Source organism: Artemia franciscana, unplaced genomic scaffold (assembly GCF_032884065.1).
Source record: "Artemia franciscana unplaced genomic scaffold, ASM3288406v1 PGA_scaffold_1180, whole genome shotgun sequence".
Lineage (NCBI taxonomy): Eukaryota > Metazoa > Arthropoda > Branchiopoda > Anostraca > Artemiidae > Artemia > Artemia franciscana.
Window position 1 is genome coordinate 528,148 of NW_027062618.1, and position 22,948 is coordinate 551,095.

General features: G+C 33.4%; 1 protein-coding gene and 1 long non-coding RNA gene across 5 annotated transcripts in view; one reads left to right on the plus strand and one right to left on the minus strand.

The window, feature by feature from the left end:
• Nucleotides 1-1,518, minus strand: part of LOC136041233 (transient receptor potential-gamma protein-like) — a 239,030-nt gene extending 237,512 nt beyond the window's left edge. For 2 of the 4 annotated variants that reach the window (XM_065725827.1, XM_065725822.1), the window contains exon 1: nt 1,300-1,455. The gene's annotated coding sequence lies outside the window, so the exon portion shown is untranslated. Of the gene's footprint in view, nt 1-1,160; nt 1,247-1,299 lie in introns of those variants that run through there. The other 2 variants (XM_065725825.1, XM_065725826.1) reach the window with 2 other exon arrangements.
• Nucleotides 530-22,948, plus strand: LOC136041234 (uncharacterized). Its single transcript, XR_010620979.1, has 2 exons — nt 530-690; nt 22,739-22,948. It is a non-coding gene; the product is annotated as an uncharacterized LOC136041234 (long non-coding RNA).

The following is a 22,948-nucleotide window of genomic DNA, read 5'->3' on the forward strand; positions in this document are numbered from 1 at the left end:
TTATGCCTAGATCATTGCTAATAATGGCGGATTCTCCAAAAAGTATTTTGTGGCTAGGATTTTCGAAAACATGGCTACTTAAAGCAGATTCTAATCATATTACTTCTGTTTCTTTTTATTCTGCTTTCAGTAGCCATGTTTTCGAAAATTCGTACTCGTATTCGTACCACACAAACTTAAGGTTTTATGATTGCTGTATGTAATACCATTATTTCAGCTGAGTATTTAGCAGTTTCAAAATTTTTTAAAGTCTGTCTTTTATTTATTTTGACAACGTCTAGCTTTACCATTGACAAAATAATGACAAAATAGCGACATGTCTGGAACTTCATTTCATAAAGCAATGAAACAGGATTATTAAGACAGTCAAATAGACCTCAATGCAAAGTGCGTTATGATTGGGAGAGTTTCAAGTTTTTTTTCCCAAAGACCATGAAGAGATGAACATGATCTAATATTAGAAGAGTCAAAATTGCTCCAGAAAACGTGTTTGATGATTCATTCCTCTTATTCGCCAGCTCTTCTGAGAATGAGGATCACTTAGATTATCCAAAAAAATTTATTTCATGTAGTATACACTATCAAAGCAAAAAAGTTACTTTTAGCGTCCGTGACAGCCTGCCAATAACTATTCTGAACAATTATGGATATTACAATTATGATATTATGGACTGCAGAGACCTCCCTGAAGTGAGTATTTATCTGGAGTATACGTTTACAGTCAATTTCATGGTTTTAAATCCTTACAATAGAGCAAAATACTTCATTTTTAATGCTCGAAGATAAGGAGCTATTCCTTATTACAGAGAATGCAAGGAATCATTAAGTTTCATTAAACAGGGATGATTTTCACACGTAATTCAGTAAATGTAACGTGTTTTGCCTCATGGCTGGGGGATCAACTTGTAACTCTTTCAACTTTTTTGGGGGGCTAGGGTGTATTAGACTTTTTTCATTTTGTATTTAGGGGAAGGTGCAATGTGTTTTGTCTCTGATATCCACAGAAAATGTACCATGGTTTTTTCCCCCCTTTTTATACCTATACGGCCTATCAAGCCATTTTTATTGATATACTTGCAGTGGTTCTAAAATACTGAAGCCTTACCATCAATAATGCCTTGCCAACCCAAACAAGGAAATAATACTTTGAGTTTAATTACCTCCAAATTATCATTCCAACAATCAGCTTATTTTCTTTCTTATTAATCTCTTAATTACTTTTTCGGGAAGTTGTCCTATTAATGCTGATTTATGGGAAGTTGCATTGCTTAAATAAATTTTTAAGAATAAGAATCTTACCGTAAATAGCGCTTTACTAACCCACACTATAATCTGGCACTATCAAAAGTTAAAATCAAATTATCCTTCTCATTATCCGATTAACGATCACAATCACGATTTCTAATCACGATTTCTATCGGATAACTTTCTTTAGGATACTGAAGAAATCTTGTGAGATCCCAATTCAGCTAAGGAAAGTTAGTAAGAGAGTACGGCGCCTGTCAAATGAGAAATACAAGGGATCTCAGCTTTTTCTTAGATCAGCACCGCCGGTAGGGACTGTAAAGTCTAATGCCGTATCCTTTACCTTTACCTTACCTTACCAGTCGTTGCCTCTGTAAATAAAGATAAAAACCCGGTCACGGTGATAAAATTGACTTAATAAGCTTAAAAGCACCAAGGACAATGAAAATTAAACATATTTACTTTAAATGAATAAGTGGAGACTGGCATAACTATATATTAAGAAATTTACGGAAAATTTAGAACCCAATCTTTGATAAGAAAAAAACTTCATATGGAGCTTTTCAGTTTTTGATAATAGTAGGCATCGAATTAAGAAAAAAAGAAACGCGGCTAAAACATATGTAAAATAAACAAAAACATAAGGGAACAAACAGCTTCAGAAGCTGTGACTATTCTGGTGGTAGTGGTTGTTTTGAAGGAAAGGTTTGCTGCAGTCTCAGTCTTCAATATTGCAAGTAAGAATCATTAGTTTGAAGAATGAAATAGTAATGAGATATAGCGGATGGCGAAAAATTACTAAAAAACGAAAAAGACGGAAAAAAATTCTTAAATTGCAAATGCACTAGAGAGTAATCGATAAATTGTCTTGCCTACTACACAACAAAACTGGGATTTTTTGATTGAATCAAAGCGTTGGAGTGGTCATTGCATTGGTAGTATCCCCAAGATGGTTTAAACAGGAGTCCTATGTCTGGATTCCACGGAAGTCCTATCCCTGGATTCCAGGGGATACATATCCTGTCACTCCGACGACAGCCAGCAGGAGTTTGTTACGTCATTTAGTTTTTTTTCTAAGAGATGCAAGTGTCTGTTACGTAAATTGGAACTTAGGGTCACGCAATCTTGCATGACTAGATAGATATTTTGGGAATGATGCAATCTCGCGTGACATAATAGACTTCAGGGGTCCGTGGGGAGACCCAGCTTGTAATTCAGCCCGACACACATGTGAGTGTTACGCAGAAGCAGGGGGGAACACGTGGGTGTTACGTATGTTTTTTATTAGGTACAGGTGTCTGTTATGTAATAGGGAGGGTTTACTTTGGTTGTTACGTAATAGGAAGGTTTTAATTTGGTTGTTACATAAAAGGGTTTGAGGTGTCGCGTAATAGGGTTTGTTAGAGTCCACTAGTTAAACAGGGAAGTTTTTTTTTAACATTTTTATTCAAGATGTTTTTTCAACACGTTTTAGAAACATTTAAACATTTTAAACAAAAGGTTTCAGCTTTCCTTGATATAAATTCAGTAACGAAGGGATTGGGGATCTTCTTAGCATCAAGAGCAAAAGTAGCTTTTTAAAGTAGCTTTTTTCAATGTAAATTTTGTTTTAGTGACGGTCATGTACTTATGTAATATTAATAAAGACAAATAAAAGAACAAGTTTCTTCAAATGAAACCAAACAATGACCTTAGAACTTCAAACGAGTAGTAATTCAAGAAGTGACTACTCACTCTTTTCACTAGAGTTTTATAGTACTAAGCTGAACCTTTTATTAGTAAAATAATTGTGCAACCCATTGCCTTTTGAAACAATTTAACAATCCTTGAGATACTATGAAATTGTTTTTTTTTTTTTTTTTTAACACAAACCCAAAATTTCTCAAGCCAAAAGCTTAAATAAGGTAAGGAAGTTTGGTAAGAACATGGAAGTTTGTTAAATCGAAGGTTAGTGTTGATTCAGAAATTATTTATTTAGAAGGGTAAGAAAAGGGAAGTTTGCTATTACCATATAAACAATGACCATAAAAGCTGAAATAAGGTAAGAAAGTTTGGTAAGAACCTGAAAGTTCGTTAAATCGAAGGGTAGCGTTGATTCAGAAACAATTTATTTAGAAGGAGTAAGAAAAGGGAAGTTTGTTATTACCATATAAAAAATTACCATAAAAGCTTAAATAAGGTAAGGAAGTTTGGTAAGAACCTGGAAGTTTTTTAAATCAAAAGGTAGTGTTGATTCAGAAAATAGTTATTGAGAAAGGGTAAGAAATGGGAAGTTTGTTATTACCAAATAAACAATTACCACAAAAGCTTAAATAAGGAATTAATTAAGGTAAGGAAGTTTGATAAAAACCTGGAAGTTTGTTAAACCAAAGGGAATCATTGATTCAAAAATTATTTATTTAGTAGGGGTAAGAAACTAAAAGTTTGTTATTACCATATAAACGACTGACATAAGGGAAGGAACTTTGGTAAGAACCTGAAATTTTGTTAAATCGAAGACTTGCGTTGATTGAAATTTTTTTATTTAGAAGGGCTAAGAACCTGGAAGTTTGTTATTACCATATGAACAATTACCAGAAACGCTAACATAAGGTAAGGAACTTTGGTAAAAACTTGAAAATTTGTTAAATCGAAGAGTAGCGTTGACTCAGAAATTGTGTATTTAGAATGGGTAAGAACCTAGAAGTTTGTTATTACCATATAAACAATTACTAAAAACGCTTAAATAAGGCAAGGAATTTTGTTGATAACCCGGAAGTTTTTTAAATCGAAGGATAGTATTGATTCAGAAATTGTTTATTTAGAAGGGATAAGAACCTGGAAGTTTGTTATTACCATATAAACATCAAGAATGAATACTTATCTAAGTCAAGGAGATTTTGTAATAACCTGGAGGTTTGTTAAATCAAAGGGTATTGTTGGTTCAAAAATTGTTTATTTAGAAGGGGCAAAAAACTGGAAGTTTGTTATCACCATATAAACGATTGCTGAAAACGGTTATATAAGGTAAAGAAGTTTGATAAGAACCTAGAAGTTTGTTAAATTGAACTGTAGCGTTGATTCAGAAATTATTTATTTAGAAGGGGTAAGAACTTAGAAATTTGTTATTACCATATCAACAGTTACCATAAACGCTTACATCAGGCAAGGAAGTTTGGTAAAAACCTGGAAGTTTGCTAAACCGAAGGGCAGTGTTCATTCAGAAATTATTTTTCTTTTAAGGGAAAAGAACCTGGAAGTTCTTATAAACTATAACCATAAACGCTTAAATAAGGTAAGTAACTGTGGTCAGAATCTGGAAATTTGTTAAATCGAAGGGCAGCGTTTGATTCAGATATTATTTATTTAGAAAAAGTAAGAACCTGGAAGTTTGTTATTAACATATAAATAATTACTATAAACGCTTACATAAGCTAGGGAACTTTGGTAAGAACATGCGTATTCTGGAAAATTTTGATCCCTTGAAATACCGTGAAATTGAACGAAGAATTCCTCTCCACGAACCGACAAAAAATCATAGACAAAAATAATTTTGTTCGATTTAATACATCTAATAGCCAAAGAAAATGAGTTATTTGTTTGTTTAATGCAGGGATGTTAACTAGGATGTTAAGGGGACAGCTTCAAAAACATTTTTTTTTTTAATTGAAAAAATTGAAAAAAAATGAAAATTTCACCACCTCTTAGATTCAAAAAACTTCGTTTTAAATGGTAACTTTAAAAAAATGACAAGTATCCTTGCATCTTCTCATGCCTTCTTTTTGGTCAATTGGCACCCTTTTTTCAAATGCGATAAAATGTGTTGACTTACAACATCGTCCATTGTATCTGTATTAGCCAAAATATAATTTTCTGTAAATTTAAAAGTAAAAACATTTCCCAGAACTTTTTGAAAAATTGTCGTGAGGTCCAATCAAGGCCGTACCCCGATGGTTTAACGGGTTTGAACCCCCTTCCCTTCGCCCAAAATATTTGTTCGACTAGTAAAAACATAACATACTTGACTTGACTTAATGCTCTTGCTCAGCAGGGTCGCCAGCGTAAAGGGAACTGGTTGACAACACCGTCAGTCTTCTCCAAGTAGCCCTGTCCAGGACTAAGGATGGGGAATCATTTGGGTTGATGTTGCGGTAAAAACATAACAAAGATGCAAATAAAAATGTTCTGAACGTTTTTAAAACTTTTGTTTGTAACCCCCCCCCAAAAAAAAATCTTGGATATAGCCATGGGTACAATTGAAGTACTTCATAAAGCCTAAATATTATTACATCACAAACAGCTTTTTATTTCTTAGATTATTTATTATCTTCATGTTCACACTGAAGATGAAGAAACAGACTAATTCCCCAAAGAGTCTGACAATGAACCCTGAAAACGCTTAATATGTGGATTTTGTCTCATTTACTCTTTTAATATATGAGGAAGAATCCGAAAATAAAGATCTATTCCACGACAAGCTACTAATTTACAGGAGCAAATTAGGAAATCAGTCATTAGCGGCATTCACAGTATCATTTACCATTTGACAAATCCAAAACTAGACAGGCGATCTAAAATCTCTTCTGTCATGGTCAAGACGTTATTCAAGACTCAAAAAAATTGAAAAACATAAGATTAGATGTTCATCAAAAACGAAAAAAAAAATTAACATTTTAAACAAAAAGTTTCAGCTTTCCTGGATATAAATCCAGTAACGAAGGGATGAAGATCTTTTTAGCATCAAGAGCAAAAGTAGCTTTTTAAAAGTAGCTTTATCAACATGTAAATTTTGTTTTAGTTTAAGATCATGCAACTTCTGTAATGTTAAATAAAAATAAATGAAAGAACAAGTTTCTTCAAATGAAAGTAAACAATGACCTTAAAACTTCAAACGAACAGTTATTCTAGAAGTCACCCCTCACTCTTTACACTAGAGTTTTATAGTGCTAAGCTGAAGCGTTTGTAAGTAAGATAATTGTGCAACCTATTATCTTTTGAAACAATTGAACTGTTCTTGAGATATTGTGAAATTTGGACTTTTTTTTTCTTTTATCCCAGCCAATTTGCCGTTGTGCTTGAGCAAGCGTTCTTAAACATTTGGTGTAAAAATTCAAATTTTACCTAAGAATTTGGGAGCTCAGGAGGGCCAGCCCTCTGCAGTTCTGTCCAGTTCAAGTTTAGCGTCACTCTTTCCTTTCATTCGAAAAAACTTCTTTTTAAATGTTTTTTCTTTGTTCAGTGTTCATACCATATCTGGAGCTACCCTAAATTTAGGGAGCGTTACTAGCCTCTTAAACCCAAAATTTCTCAAGCCACGACTTTCTGATAAAAACATATAAATTGAAAATGGGTTTCAGGTTTTTTCTTAAGCCTTACGACTTTTGAACCCTAATTTAACTTTGCCTGGCTCTGACTCTTTTGCCCACTGTCCCTATTGGTGAACATAGAAACCAATGATATTGCCCAAGTGCTATGCTCATGTTATCCTCTTCACTTCGGTTCTAGGCAAACATATATCATAATGACCGAAATTACGAAAGAAATGACTTTGAATCCTCTTCAGTATTCCTTACTACCATGGCAAGACATATATTCTAGGTGAGAGCTTTTGAGCCTATGTTTACTTTTCCATATTCTCAATATTTGACGGTTTCCCCCTAACTTGTAGCATTTGCTTATAAAAATTATGTAATTTTGTTTTTTTTCAAATATAATCCACCAAAACATCGGACCTCCGAGGTTTTTCCCCTCCTCAACAACCTGGTACCGACATGCCAGGAAATCGCCATGAATAACAATCGGAAGGATCAATCATTAGACAAAGTTCTTTCTTCATAATTTGACTCAAGATTCCTATAACCAACCTGAAATGTCAAAAAAGCTTGTCGTTACTAGAATTAATGAGACTCTCATTTTAATCGATTATTTCTTCATATCAAATTTAACAATGGTGGAAAACTGCAAAAAGATGGGCAAAGACTAGTAGACATTAGCAAAAGAAAGATGGACGAACAAAGCATAGATAAGAGCAAAAATAAAATATTTTTAATAAATAGTTTATGAAATGTTCTAAAATTTTCAAATAAATAGTTTTTTAAATAAGTAAATTTTTGGGTAATTCACTTAGATATTCCAAATAAATATTTACATAGCAAAATAAACAAATAAAAGTATTTCTAAATTAGTATGTTGTCAACAAATAAATATTTAAAATAAACAAAAAAGATTTAAATAACGGCAAAAATTTAAGTTAAACATTCTTATGCAAAAAAGGAGCTACACCGAACTTGCTTCTCCATAATAAAAACAACATGAAAGGAAAAGGATTAGAATTAATGTGTGTGCTGCTCGGATATCTTCTTTATGGTTTAAGCAATGGCGGGGTGTCTGCCTTTTGAGGAGGGGTTTCTCACTCTCAAAGATCTTCCACAGGAGATGATGAACGCCACGCGCAGTGAAAGGATGTTTGAAAGGTGGTCTTTTGGAGCCAGTGGCTTAACTGAGGACACTCTGATATGTACGCCAGGTGGTGAGGGTGGTTAACCCCTTTGATATTTTTAAGATTCAAGATTCTTATTTTTCACAATAAACAAAAACAAATAATTAAATAAAGCCAACAGGAAGCTGAGCTCAAAAAGAAGGCTAAAAAGATAAACCAAAAACATCATAACATGTAGAAGGCGAGGGACAAAAGAAGCTACCCCAGCATGGCAAATTCCAAAAATAATACTGAAAAAAAAATTTCAAGTAAAAACCATTGAATAACTGAATTCGTTTCACCCACCAAATTCTCAAGCAATAATGAAGGGGTTTTGGCTTCAACGGATACCACTGTATCATCTGCAAATATAACTGCTAGCCTATCCTTATAGGACAGACAATTAGAGAGATCATTTTTATAAACCAAAAATAATAACATTTAAAGTATAGACCCCTGGGACACTCCAATATAATCCAGGGAATTACGCTGAGACAGACGGTCATGAAATTCTTCTTAGAATCTGCGATTTCTTAGATATGACTTTATTAAATCCAATGCTCTTCCACGAATTAAGGAGTTATTCAATCTTTCGAAGAAAATGGAATGACGTAGCTTTTTTTAGAATGAAATGCTTTTTTTTACATCATTAAAAATGCATGATACATAATTACCATTATTCAATTAATCATTAATTTTCAGCAAAAGGGCTGCAACTGCTTGTTCAGCAAAACAACCCAATCTAAAACCAAACTGGCTTTCGGTTAAAAAATCTTTTATCGGAATAAGTTCAAAATTTTTTTGTAATAACTTTTCTAAAATCTTTGATAAAGGAGAAAGTATTCCAGCAGGTCGGTAATTATTAATATTGGCTTTATCACCTTTTTTATACAGTTGGATGAAATTTAGTGAATTACCTCCCTTTAAATTTATTATAACTTTTTGGAATTCATCAAAACTAATTGGGGTCAAAAACATAGTTGTATCCTTTGATTGAGGAAAGTACTCTTTATATGAATTAAAAAAAAAATAACAAGTATTTTAACTGAAAGTACGGAGCGACATTAAAACTTAAAACGAACAGAAATTAAGCTGCTTTTCCCTCCTCAACGCCCCGCTCTTTACGCTAAGGTTTGACTCTTTCTCTCAACTTTACATTTTTAAAACAGTAAAAAACTTTAGCGTAAAGAGCGAAGTGTTGAGGAGGGAAAAGCCCCTTTAATACACGGAGCAATTTCTGTTAATTTTAAAATTTAATGTCGCTCCTTACTTTCAGTTAAAAAAGTTGTTTTTTTTTTCATTTAATTTCTGAACATTTTTGAATTACTATATTTTTCTATTTTGGCTGTCTGCAAATGAATACTTAAAACGAAATTTGCATATTAATTTTTTTGGCTAAATGGCTTTCTCTTAGATTTGATCGGAAGATTTTGAGGAAAAAAGGGTGGAGGATGAGGCCTAGTTGCCCTCCAATCTTTTGGTTACTTAAAAAGGCAATTACAACTTTTAGTTTTATACGAACGTAATTATTTGTAGAAAATACACGTAACTTTCGAATTAACTTACATAACGAACTTCTATATTTGTATATTTTTATCACGTATATGAGGGGGTTTGCCCCCTCGTTAATACCTCACTCTTTACACTAAAGCTTAATTTTTGTCCCAATTCTTTAAGAATGAGCCCTGAATCACAAAGGCCATAGAATAAATAGTTGAAATTACTAAAAAATACTCTAGCTTAAAGAGCGAGGTTCTTAGGAGGACATGAACCCCACATATGCGTAATAGTTTCTGTTCGTTTTAAGTTTTAATGCTGCTCCTTACTTTCAGTTGAAAAAACTTGTCCATATTTATTTTTTAGTTGTTTTGTTTTTGTTTCAAATAGTGGAAGAATATCCTGCGCTCCCTTCATGGAAATTATCTAATCCCAAAATAAATTCCTCCATGGAAAGATCCTCCCACGTAACCCATCCCCTCAATCCCGCCTCCCCACCAAAAAATCCTCCGGAAAACGTCTGTGCACTTCCCAATAACCATTACTATACCTAAACACTGGTCAAATTTTGTAACTTGCAGCACCTTCCCCTTGGACATTGAGGGAGTAAGTCGTCCCTAAAGATATTGTTATTCGGTTTTTGGACTATTTTGAACAAAACGGCTATCTCAAAATTTTGATCCGTTGACATTGGGAAAAAATGAGCGTGGGAGGGGGCCCTCTAATTTTTTGGTCACTTAAAAAGGGCACTAGAATTTTTAGTTTCCGTTATAATGAGCCCTCTCGCGACATTCTAGCATCACTGGGTCGATACGATCACCCCCTGGAAAAAAATAAATACAAATAAATAAACACGCACCCGTGATCGGTCTTCTGTCAAAAAATACGAAATTCCACATTTTTATAGATAGGAGCTTGAAACTTCCACAGTAGGGCTCTCTGATATGCTGAATGCGATAATGTTATTTTCGTTAAGATTCTATGACTTTTAGGGGGTATTTCCCCCTATTTTCTAAAATAAGACAAGTTTTTTCAGGCTCATAACTTTTGATGGGTAAGACTAAGTTTGATTAAAATTATAGAATAAGCATAAAAATCTAATTCTTTTGATGTATCTTTTCTAAAAAAAAATCCATTTTTCAGAGTTTCGTTTACTATTGAGCCGGGTCGCTCCTTACTACAGTTCGTTACCATGAACTGTTTGATGAGCTGAAGTTGAGCCAAGATCTCGAGTAATATCGATTCGATCAAACAAAGTCGATCCGAGTAACATCATTACCATGACTAGCAAAATGACTACGGAAAGTTTCAGCAATAGCTTCATGGCCTTTTCATTTAAGACCATTTTTACATATTAATAATTCTGGGTAAAAATTAATACAATTGCTTCCAATCTCTTGCTTAATTAAATCCCATATCTTTTTAGGTGAATCCGCATTCCTAACCGATCTGCTTTCTATTCATCTGCTTTCATTCATTTTGCTTTCATTCATTCTAAGAGTTTTTACCAGCAATTTTTTTTAATTTTCAAATCGTATAATATTACCAGGTGCTGGATATTTCATTCTTAACTTATATAGACAATTCTTTTCATTAATTGATCTCAGAAGTGACTCATCAAACAGTTCTTGGTAACGAACTGTAGTAAGGAGCGACCCGGCTCAATAGTAAACGAAACTCTAAAAAACGGAATTTTGATGCTAAAAGATACATCAAAAGAATCGGATTTTCATGCTGATTTTAAATATTTAAGTTTCCAAATTCGCTCTTTACGCTAAAGTTTGACTCGTTGCCACAATTCTACTTTTTAAAACAATTGAAAACTTTAGCGTAAAGAGCGTGGCGTTGAGGAGGGGACAACCCATTTCATATACGGAGTAATTTCTGTCGTTTTAAGTTTTAATGTCGCTCCTGACTTTCAATAAAAAAAATAGTTTTTTTTATTTAATTAATCCAAGGTTGATCTCCCTCTTCTAAAACTTAACTCAAACCTAAGTTACCAAGGGCCACTTTTAAACTATATATATTTTTAAGAGATAATTTCTCTTTCTTGTAATAATTTCTCTAATCACAGTCTTTTAAATCTTGTAATCCGACATAATTATATGATGATCTGATATATCATCCATAATCACAAACGTGTAACATATGTATAAGGCGAACGAATGTTGTCAATAAGCGAAGTAGATGAATCGGATACATGGGACGGGTCAAAACAAACCGAATATAATTTACAAAAAAGAAAATATCGCATAAAATATTACATCATATTGTTAATGGAAAGAGCAAGGGATTTCCCCCTATTTGCTACCTATTATACATCTCAGAACGTGACTTGCTCGGAAACACGTGACTGATTTCCACCGCATAGCATTTCTTCTTACGACACACACACAATCCTATCATGCACATTTCCCCTAGTCTGCATCATATTCGAAAGTAAGCAAACCTTCGAGAGAATGTTTACTCAGCATATTGCACTGCTGAAACTATTCTCAAGATATAACTTGAGGATTAAAAAATTATACAATTTTATTTTTTTGCCCTTCCTTCTTTGTCCTATAATGCGGGCTGTATTATCCAACGAGCATCCTTGCTCAAATATCCCATTTTTCAGAGAAGGAAAAAATTTCATTTTGAAAGGTTTTGCCCATTGGGAACGTTTATCTAAGTACATTTAGTTCACAGTTAATGAAATCAGATCGTTAATAGTTTTTTATATTTCAATTATTCACGAGTTCCCGCAATTTTTTTGTGTAAAGATCATTATTCACAATGAATTTCTCATAAAATACAAAATACAGCACATAAAACGGTTATGGAGAAACAATCTGGTGACTCATCATAGTTTTGTACTGTTTTGAATTCAAATGCTTTAGCAGTCAGAGGTGCTTTATAAAGTCCAAAAATAACTGCTTACAACCATGGAAGATTTATAACAGCACACTTTTTTGTTTTTTGAAAAGACTTCCTACAAGACAGAAATGGTTAATATGAACGTAAAAACCTGACAAGTCAGTTAAATATTTATCTACATGAAAGAAAAAATCAAAAGCAATGTTTTTGCATGCCTAGGTACTATATTTGCATAGTGGAAGACGTGTTTGCTACCACAGCTAAATTTATCACCAATGAAGTGATTAACGCTTAGAAAAATGTAAAACTAAATAAGTTAAATTGGCTTATGAGCAGCTCGTTTATCAGTAGACAAGAAGACTAATAAAGCAGTACATAGAACTTATTTACTAGTCTTACTGTGTATTATTTCTATTAAAAGGATCTGTCAACAATAGATTCCCTAAAAGATTTTTGGTCATCCATCTTAACAAGGGCAATACGAAAACCAGGACTTCCCGGGATTGAATGAAGAGTTTAATCATCCCATTAAACAAATTGGGATGAGAAGTAGCTTACGTTGCTTTGTTGGCCTTAGGAGGGATGGGTAGGGTACTACAATGATTTATTAGTAGTAATAATATTACAAAGATAATTTAGGGGAGTCTACGACTAATATGTGCAATATTGTCAAATGGCATTCGTCGACGGAGAAGTGGACGGAACGCATCATGGTTACTGATTGTCACTCTTATTGACCTTGTGGCCTAACAAACGTAAAAATATATTGGAATGTTTCAATATATATATATATATATATATATATATATATATATATATATATATATATATATATATATATATATATATATATATATATGTATATATATATTTATATATATATATACTAGCTGTTGGGGTGGCGCTTCGCGCCACCCCAACACCTAGTTGGTGGGGGCGCTTCGCGCCCCCCCCCAAGCCCCCCCGCGCGCGTAAGTCGTTACGCGCCATATTAGTTACGCGCCATTGTAGTTGTGTCCCTATGTCCCACCTGTGAATATAGATAGATATATTATAGATATGTTTTTAACTACGTAAAACTTGCGAATATACAACATTCTTTGCTGTCCCATTGTCTGTGCATATAAATAGATTGTCAGGTTTACCGACTCTTGAACATGCAACATATAATGGTCCATGGGAAAACAATCCGTATTCCGATCTATACCTCATGATTCTAATGATTGCCCTTGAGCTTTGTTGATGGTGATTGCTAATCGACCATTCCCTGTCCCGGTGTCCCGGTCGTCATTTATATCCCCCTGTGCCCCCCGGCGTCCCCGTTGTAGTTGTGTCCCTGTGTCCCGGTCGTCATTTATATTTTTACTTATGTCCTGGTCATTATGGCTTATGTATGGTCATTTTTATTCCCTGTGTCCCGGTCGTCATTTGTATCCCGATGTCCCGGTCTGTATATACATTCGTTTTTTAGTTTTGTTTTTCTCCTTTATTTTTTTCCTTTTTTATTTTTTTTCTTTTTTAGTTTATTTAGATTTTTAGATTTTTTAATTTTTTTATTAGTTTTTAGTTTTTTTTTTTCTTTTTAGTTTTTTTGTAGTTTTTACCTTCTTTTTAGTTTTTTTAGTTTTTTTTTTTTACTAATGTCCTGGTCGTCATTTATACTCCCTGTGTCCCGGTGCTTTGTTGATTGCTAATCGAACATTCCTTTTGTCCCGGTCGCTTTCTCTTTGAGTGTCGTCATTTATTTTTTTCTTTTTTAGTTCTTACCTTTTTTAGTTTTTTTTAGTTTTTTAGATGAAAATTTTTTTTTAGTTTTTTTCCTTTTTTTCTTTTTAGTTTTTTATTGGTTTTTACCTTTTTTTTAGCTTTTTTAGTTTTTTTTCGTTTTTTCTTTTTACTTTTTTTTTTAGTTTTTATCTTTTTTATTTTTTTTTATTTTTATTCTTAATTTTATTAGTTTTCTTTTTCTCTTCTATTTTTCAGTTTTTTCCTTTTTTTTAGTTTTTTTTTTAGTTTTTAGTTTTTTTAGTTTTTTACCTTTTTTTAGTTTTTTTAGTTTTTTTAGTTTTTTAGCCTTTTTATTTTTTTTTATTAGTTTTTAGTTTTTTTTGTAGTTTTTGCCTTTTTTTAGTTTTTTCAGTTTTTTTTTTTAGTTTTTAGTTTTTTACCTTTTTTAGCCTAACCAGGATTTGAACCTGGGACCTTCATTCTCCGTTCTGACACCCTCTCTCACCGAGTGACTAGTCCAGCATGTTCATTTTGGTGTTTTAAATGGTATATTATTAACCAAATTAATGTGTTTTACAATATACTAAGCATCGTCATAACAAAAATGACGACAACTAATTTCATGACGTCAGCCGACACAGAAACATGACGTCACCTGATCCACAGATCCACAGACAGACAACTTATTTTTATATATATAGAAGATAGATATATATACATATATCTATATATATAAAAATAAGTTGTCTGTCTGTCTGTGGATCAGGTGACGTCATGTTTCTGTGTCGGCTGACGTCATGAAATTAGTTGTCGTCATTTTTGCTTTGACGGTGACGTCATTAACGGTATTTAAGACATTTGTTCACGGAAAAATGTTTAATTGTAAAATGACTGAAGAACCTACAATGGCAACAGCCGAGGAAGCTGCTCAAAGAGTTTATGCCAAAAAACTTGCTGCTGATAGAGAAAGTAAGAAAAGAAAGCGTTCCGAGGAATCACAAGAACAGCAAGAAAAACAGGCTTGCAGCTGATAGAGAAATTAAGAAAAGAAAGCGTGCCGGGGAATCACAAGAACAGCAAGAAAACAGGCTTGCGGCTAAAGAATGCAAAACCGCGCAGTTAGATGAAAATCCACCTGGACAGCGAGAGTCAAAACATATCAAAACTGAAAATGATAGCGATGATGATTGGGTTTGGGATTTTGACTTGGATAAGGTCATCAATGCCTACCAGATTTACGTTAAAAAAACAAAGGTTCGTCGATATGTACTTCATAGTGACGCTGAAAAATAAAGAAGAAAAAGAAAACTGAAAAAAGAAAAAAGGTAAAAAACTAAAAAAAAACTAAAAAGAAAAAACACTCAAAGAGAAATTACAGACCGGGACACAAATGACGACCGAGACAGAGGGAATATAAGTGACGACCGGGAACCTCAAAGAGAAATTACAGACTGGGACACCCGGACACAAATCACGACCGGGACACAGGGAATATAAATGACGACCGGGACACAGGGACACAACTACAACGGGGACGCCGGGGGCACAGGCCGGATATATAGACACCGGGACACAAATGACGACCGGGACACCGGGACACAGGGAATATAAATGACGACCGGGACACTCAAAGAGAAATTACAAACTGGGACACCGGGACACAAATGACGACCGGGACACAGGGAATATAAATGACGACCGGGACACACGGACACATCATTAGAATAATGAGATATAGATCTGAATACGGATTGTTTTTCCCATGGACAATTATATGTTGCATGTTCAAGAGTCAGTAAACCTGACAATCTATTTATATGCACAGACAATGGGACAGCGAAGAATGTTGTATATTCGCATGTTTTACGTAGTTAAAAACATATATTTATATCTATCTCTATTCACAGGTGGGACACAGGGACACAACTACAATGGCGCGTAACTAATATGGCGCGTAACGACTTACGCGCGCGGGGGGGCTTGGGGGGGCGCGAAGCGCCCCACCAACTAGGTGTTGGGGTGGCGCGAAGCGCCACCCCAACAGCTAGTATATATATATAAATAAGTTGTCTGTCTGTCTTTCGAGTGACGTCATTATATGACGTCTGAATTATTTCATCATATACCAATTCAAAAACGAATGTATTCAAGCCGAAGTAGCTGAGTTGGTAAAGCGTTATGTTCCAGGTTCTAGGTCCGAGAGGTTCCAGGTTCGAACCTTGGCTTTAGCATTAATACAAAAGAAGAAAAAAAAACTAAAAAAGGTAAAAACTACAAAAAAAACTAAAAAGAAAATACTAAAAAAACTAAAATGGCTAAAAAACTAAAAAAAACTAAAAAAAGGTAAAAAACTAAAAAAACTAAAAAAAACTAAAAAAAAAGGTAAAAACTACAAAAAAAACTAAAAAGAAAAAAAACTAATAAAAAAACTAAAAAAACTAAAAAAAACTAAAAACTGAAAAAGAAAAAAAAACAAAAAAAGGAAAAAACTGAAAAATAAAGGAGAAAAAGAAAACGAAAACCGGGACACAGGGAATATAAATGATGACCGGGGTACTCAAAGAGAAATTACAGACTGGGACACAAATAACGACCGGGAGATATAAATGACGACCGGGAGATATTAATGACGACCGGGACACTTATAGACAAATTACAGACCGGGACATCGGGACACAAATGACGACCGGGACACAGAGAATATAAATGACGACCGGGACGCTCAAAGAGAAATTACAGACTGGGACACAAATGACGACCGGGATACTGGGAATATAAATGACGACCGGGACACAGGGACACAACTACAACGGGGATGCCGGGGGCACAGGGGTATATATAAATGACGACGGGGACACAGGGAATGTTCGATTAGCAATCACCATCAACAAAGCTCAAGGGCAATCATTAGAATAATTAGGTATAGATCTGAATACGGATTGTTTTTCCCATGGAAAATTTCATGTTGCATGTTCAAGAGTCGGTAAACCTGACAATCTATTTATAAGCACAGACAATGGGACATCGAAGAATGTTGTATATTCGCAAGTTTTACAAAGTTAAAAAAATATATACATCTATCTATATTCACAGGTGAGACACAGGGACACAACTACAATGGCGCGTAACTAATATGGTGCGTAACGACTTACGCGCACGGGGGGGGGGGGGGCTTGGGGGGCGCGAAGCGCCCCCACCAACTAGGTGTTGGGTTGGGGCGCCCCCACCAACAGCTAGTATATATATATATATATATATATATATATATATATATATATATATATATATATATATATATATATATATATATATATATATATATATATATATATATATATATATATATATATATATATATATATGTATATATATATATATATATATATATATATATATATATATATATATATATATATATATATATATAATATATATATATGTATGTATATATATATATATATATATATATATATATATATATATATATATATATATATATATATAATATATATATATATATATATATATATATATATATATATATATATATATATATATATATATATATATATATATATATATATATATATATATATAATATACATTTAAATTTAATAATAAGGAACTATTTATAAGTAAAAGAATAAAATATTTAGGCTTTATCTTATCGGAAAATGGAAGCCTAAGGAGTCATGTTGATGAAATAATTAAGAGAGGTAGGGTGGCCATGTCAGCAATATTTAGAAACCCGACGATAATGGGGATTAAAAACCTAAAAATGCATAAAAGAATATTTAACACAAAAATTTTACCCGTGATAGAATATGGAGCAGAGATATGGGGTGGAGAAACGGTGCAGCAACTGGAGTCCCTTCAGCTCCAGTACTATAAAAGAGTGTTTGGTATACATCAGACAACTCATTCACAGACTATGAAAGGTGATATGGGCCTGTTTTCTTTAAGGCTATGTAGGTATATTTTAATGCTTAGATTCTGGTTGAAGTTAACTAAGTGTAATGAAGATAGACTACTAAGAGCGGCATATGAACAGATGTTGAAATGTGGTTTAAAAACCTCGTGGCCATCCCAAATTAAATCATTACTAGAAAAAGTAGGAATGCCTTATTTATGGAATAATGGTCTTTGCTCTAGTGATACACCAACAAATTTAGAAAGCCAGGTACGATTTATATTAGAGAGTCAAGAAATTCAGCATTGGCAAGGGATGGTTTTAGATTCTACAACCCTACAACATTATAATCAGGCAAAACCTAGTTTTGGAGAGGAATTTTATTTTAAATTTAATTTACCGGCTATGATTCTACGTCGTTGGATTCAGCTTAGGGCGAATTGTCTTCCAATCCAGAACAGGCAAAAAACTTTCGACAAAAATAAAATGATAGTTGGTCCTGACAGGCGATATGTTTGTCCCCTTTGTAAAGACGATGATGAAGACTTGGACCATTTTCTCCCGAAATGCCCTGTGCTCTTGGATTTACGGGAAATTTACTTGCATGGGATTAATTTGATGCTTCCGGGTATTCTGCAAAATAGTAACCCAACCACAATATTTCGAGTGGGAGTGTATATAGATAAATCCTTAATAAGAAGAAAAAGTTTCATATGACTAATTTATTTGTTGTTAGATTAGGCATTTTCGCGTTGTATTCTGTTTTGTGCATGTTTGTAATTCATACTGTTGTTTAATTTCCTTGCTTGATTGTTATTTATTTATATTTTTTGTGTATATGGCCCATGGGTTTTTGAAATACACTTATCTATCTATCTATCTATATATATATATATATATATATATATATATATATATATATATATATATATATATATATATATATATATATATATATATATATATATATATATATATATATTCGAAATACTTTAGGTTCATCCAAGCTGTCGAATTAACACAAATGCAATATCTCAAAAATAAAATAGGGTGCAAAGTTGAAACTTCAGGGAAGCTGAGAGGGATGTAGATCAAAATAAAATCAAAATAATCAAAATATCAAATATAAAAAATCAAAATTAAGTATTTAGAACCAGACTGTCTTATCTGGATTAAAAAATAAAACATAGAAAACTAAAAAAATATCAAAATTATTCTGAATTTAAGGGTGTGTTAGCGCTCCAAGAATTACCTTGTTTATTTTACTATCATCAATATCTCTTTCTTCTATCTGTATTAATTAAGGTGCATCTCAGTTTCTCTTTTATTTGTCATAACTTATCAGAGAATGAAAATATTTGCTTCCATTAGCTGGTTATTTGATTTGTTTAACAAGAAAATATTAAAGGGAAAGAAAAGTCAATAAAGAGCTTTCGGTTCTCTCTTAGAAAAAATCATTTTTCAAACTGAATTTCTAGGTCACAGAAAGAGGGAATAACTTGTTAAATCTTACCCTGCTTGCAACAAAGAAAATTCAAGAAGTAATTCGTCAATAGGGGGTTGAGTTTGGTTTTAATGCCGACAACCATAATCATAAGTTATTTCCTTATTTCGTTGCTACCTTAATATACAAGGTCACAATATAGAGTTAAAAATAAATAAAATATAAAAAGTATATGTAGTATAAAAGTAAAAGCAATAAAAAGTACAATAAAGTGTAACGTTTTATTTTTTTTAATGCTAACCCACTAGCCAAGCATTAAAAGGACGCTGAACTAACTTTCCAATCAAATAGGTCATTGTTAAGTAAATCTATATACGTGCGTTAGGTAAATTAGGGATTTGAGGTTTTGAATAAGGGATGAAAACTTACGATTAATAACTATATGTGATTAAACATTTTTAGTGTAATTAAGTATTGTCACGTCTGATAAATGAAAGGCTTAAATAAATCATACACATCTCAATTGGATGTAGTTTCACACCATAACCAGTGCTGTTACTGATGTTAAAAGTAACATCAAAATCTCTAGTAGCGTATAGGGTTGACTCAAGGCTGAAATTCTGGAAGGGTAACTACCTACCAGGAAGTTATAATGCTGATAGACTCCAGGATGAGACTTTGGGAAAACCTTTTCAGGAGCAGTTGAATACTAAATTGAAGAGTTTAAAATTTGACAATGTAAAAGACGGATGGAATAATTTTAGGAAAATAATTTGTCAGAGAAGAAAATTGGGAATGCAGCTAGGAATATCAGTGAAAAAGCTTTGTGTAAGGCCATAAAGATAGTAGAAAACGCATTAAAATATGAAGTAAGGAGGTATGAATTCTAGACCCATTGTCAGGAATCTAGAAGATTCTAGAATTAATTTAAGAATCTAGAATTAATTTAGAGGGAGTAGGTCAATCCGGACTTGTCCCTGTTGAAGAGAGGAACGGGGCCACAATTAATAATAAGGAAAGAGATATTGAAAGATGGGCTGAACATTTTGAGAATGCGCTAAACCGAGATACCGTTATAGGAAACATGATACAGAAAAATTAAAAAAGTTTTGTGATACCTTGGATGCGATGTATGATTTGATTTGTGAGGAAGAATTAGCGGCAGTACTAAAAGGATTTAAAAAATAATAAAGCCCCAAGTGCTGATAGTGTGGTAAATGAGTTTCTTAAGTATGGTGGTTCTGAGGGATTTTAGAAAAAAAAACTAATTAAACCACTGTATAGAAAGGCGATAAGAGAGTGTGACAATTATCGAGCCATTTGGCTAGGTATCTGTAGCTACTTGCAAATTACTTAGTAATATGATGCTTTTTAGACGGAGAGATGGCTGTAAACAAAGTTACAAGAGCAGAACACTGCGGTTTTAGGAAGGGTAGAGGATGTGTAGACCAAATTTTCACTCTTAGGTTAATAATTGAGAAGTACCTGAGTTATCATCTGAGTCCTCCTGAGTAAACATCTTTAGTCCTCAGTTTTATATATTATGAGCGGGCAATTGATTCTGTTGATAGAAGAGCTGTAGCGAATGTTTTATCAAACAATTCGTGGTAACGAACTGTGGTAAGGAGCGACCCGGCTCAATAGTAACAAAAGCTCTAAAAAATAGAATTTTGATACCAATAGCTACATCAAAAGAATCGCATTTTAATGCTGATTTTAAATATATACTTTTCATCAAGTTTAGTCTTACCCATCAAAAGATAAGAGCCTGAGAAAATTAGCCTTATTTATTTATTTATTTATTAATACCAAATACGGTAAGCTTTCAAGCTTGTCGCAATAAACATAATAAATAGAAACTATGACAATACTGATAACATAATACACACAGACAAATCAATGCAAATAACGGCTACAACAAACACTGACAAATAATACTAAAAATTATTTAAAAATGATTTACTTTGAAAATTTGTTTCTGCTAGTTTTGTTTTGAATGTGTTTATGTCATCTGTTAGAAATGTTTTAGGTGGAAGGTCATTCCATGGCTTCCATACCCTGCTGTAAAATGAATGTTGGCCTATTTTCCTTTTTGAAAGTGAGTGGTACAATTTATGTGGGTGATAACGGGTCCTGTTAGTGTCATTAAATGTGAAGAACTGTGATGTACTTATATTGTCAATGCCTTTGATTATACGGAATGTGTTAATAATGTCTGCCCTATCCCTTCGGATTTGAAGACTTGACAATCCTAGCCTGTGCAGTCTATTTTCATACGGCAAATGTTTCAAATAAGGTACAAGCTTAGTTGCTCTTTGCTGAATTTTTTCAACCCTTACTCTGTCATTTTTATTCAATGGATACCATACTGACGAATTGTATTCGAGTATCGGTCGAACTGTTGATTTATAAATGGCAATGAATGAACGGAGATTAAACTTACGGAAATTCCGTCTAAGATATAATAGCTGATAGTTTGCCTTACGAGTTACTTCAGAGACATGCCTGTCAAACCTAAGACTAGAATCAAAATGAACACCAAGGTCACGGACATTTTCAACAGGTAAGATCGAATGTCCAGCAAGATGGTATTGGTAACTTTGTTCTACTTTGCCGAAGTAATAGACGACCCTACACTTATTTTCGTTGACAAACATGGAGTTAGCATTACACCAATTGTGCACTGCATCCAAGTCTTTTTGAAGCAACGAGGCTTCATCTGACTTTGTCAAGGAGCGGTAGAGCTTTACATCATCTGCGGACATTTTAATTGTGGAATGGTGGACAACAAGAGGCAAGTCATTGATGAAAAGGCAGAAAAGTACTGGACCAAGGCAACTACCTTGTGGAACGCCACTTAAAACTATCTCAGCAGAGGACAAAGCATTACCTACAATCACTTTCTGGGTCCTGCCTGTTAGATAATCACCAATCCAATTCAACGTTCTGGCACCAAGGTGATATACCTCACACTTTTGAAGTAAAAGCGGAATGGAAATTTTATCAAACGCCTTAGAAAAATCTATATAAATGCAATCAAACTGTAGACCTTCATGTGCCATCCTATGGAAGTCAGTAATTACTTCCAAAAGCTGTGTATTACATGAACGTTTTTTACGGAAACCGTGTTGAGATGGATGTCAAAGAAGATTTGATTCGAAATAATTTTGTATTCTCTTGACCATTAGTTTTTCCATAACTCTGGAAAAAATTGAAGTGTTTGATATTGGTCTATAGTTTTTGTTATTATTTTGTTTTTTGTTTTAATTATTGCTTTTTTCGATGCCAAAGGGCAAGTACCAGATGCCAGACACAGATTATACAAATATGTCAGTGGTTCAGTGAGTACTGTTACAAGCTCTCGGATCATATGGTTTGAAAATTCATGAATGTCTGGTGATTTATTTGTGTCAAGATGCTTCAAGACCTCAAAAACTTGTTGATCATCAAAAGTCAGAATCATCAAAATCTATTGTGAAATTGGTAGAAAAATTAAGATCAATAGGAGTTTCACTGTGAGGTCGTGTAAAAACAGATGAGAAAAGTTTATTAAAATGTTCAGCTTTTTCATTATCATTATCTATATTTGTCTGTGTTTCAGGGTCAGTGAATGAAGTTGAGGATGGGGACTGTGAAGTCTTTTTTTTTTATATATTTCTAAAGCCTTTTTGGACAACTTTGAGCTGATGCAATGATAGAACATTCAAGTGCCTCACGATTTGACCGAAGAAGCCTAGTTGCTCTATTTCTTGCTCTTTTATATCTTATCCATGACTCAGTGCTTCTTATTTTAATATACTCACGCCACCGA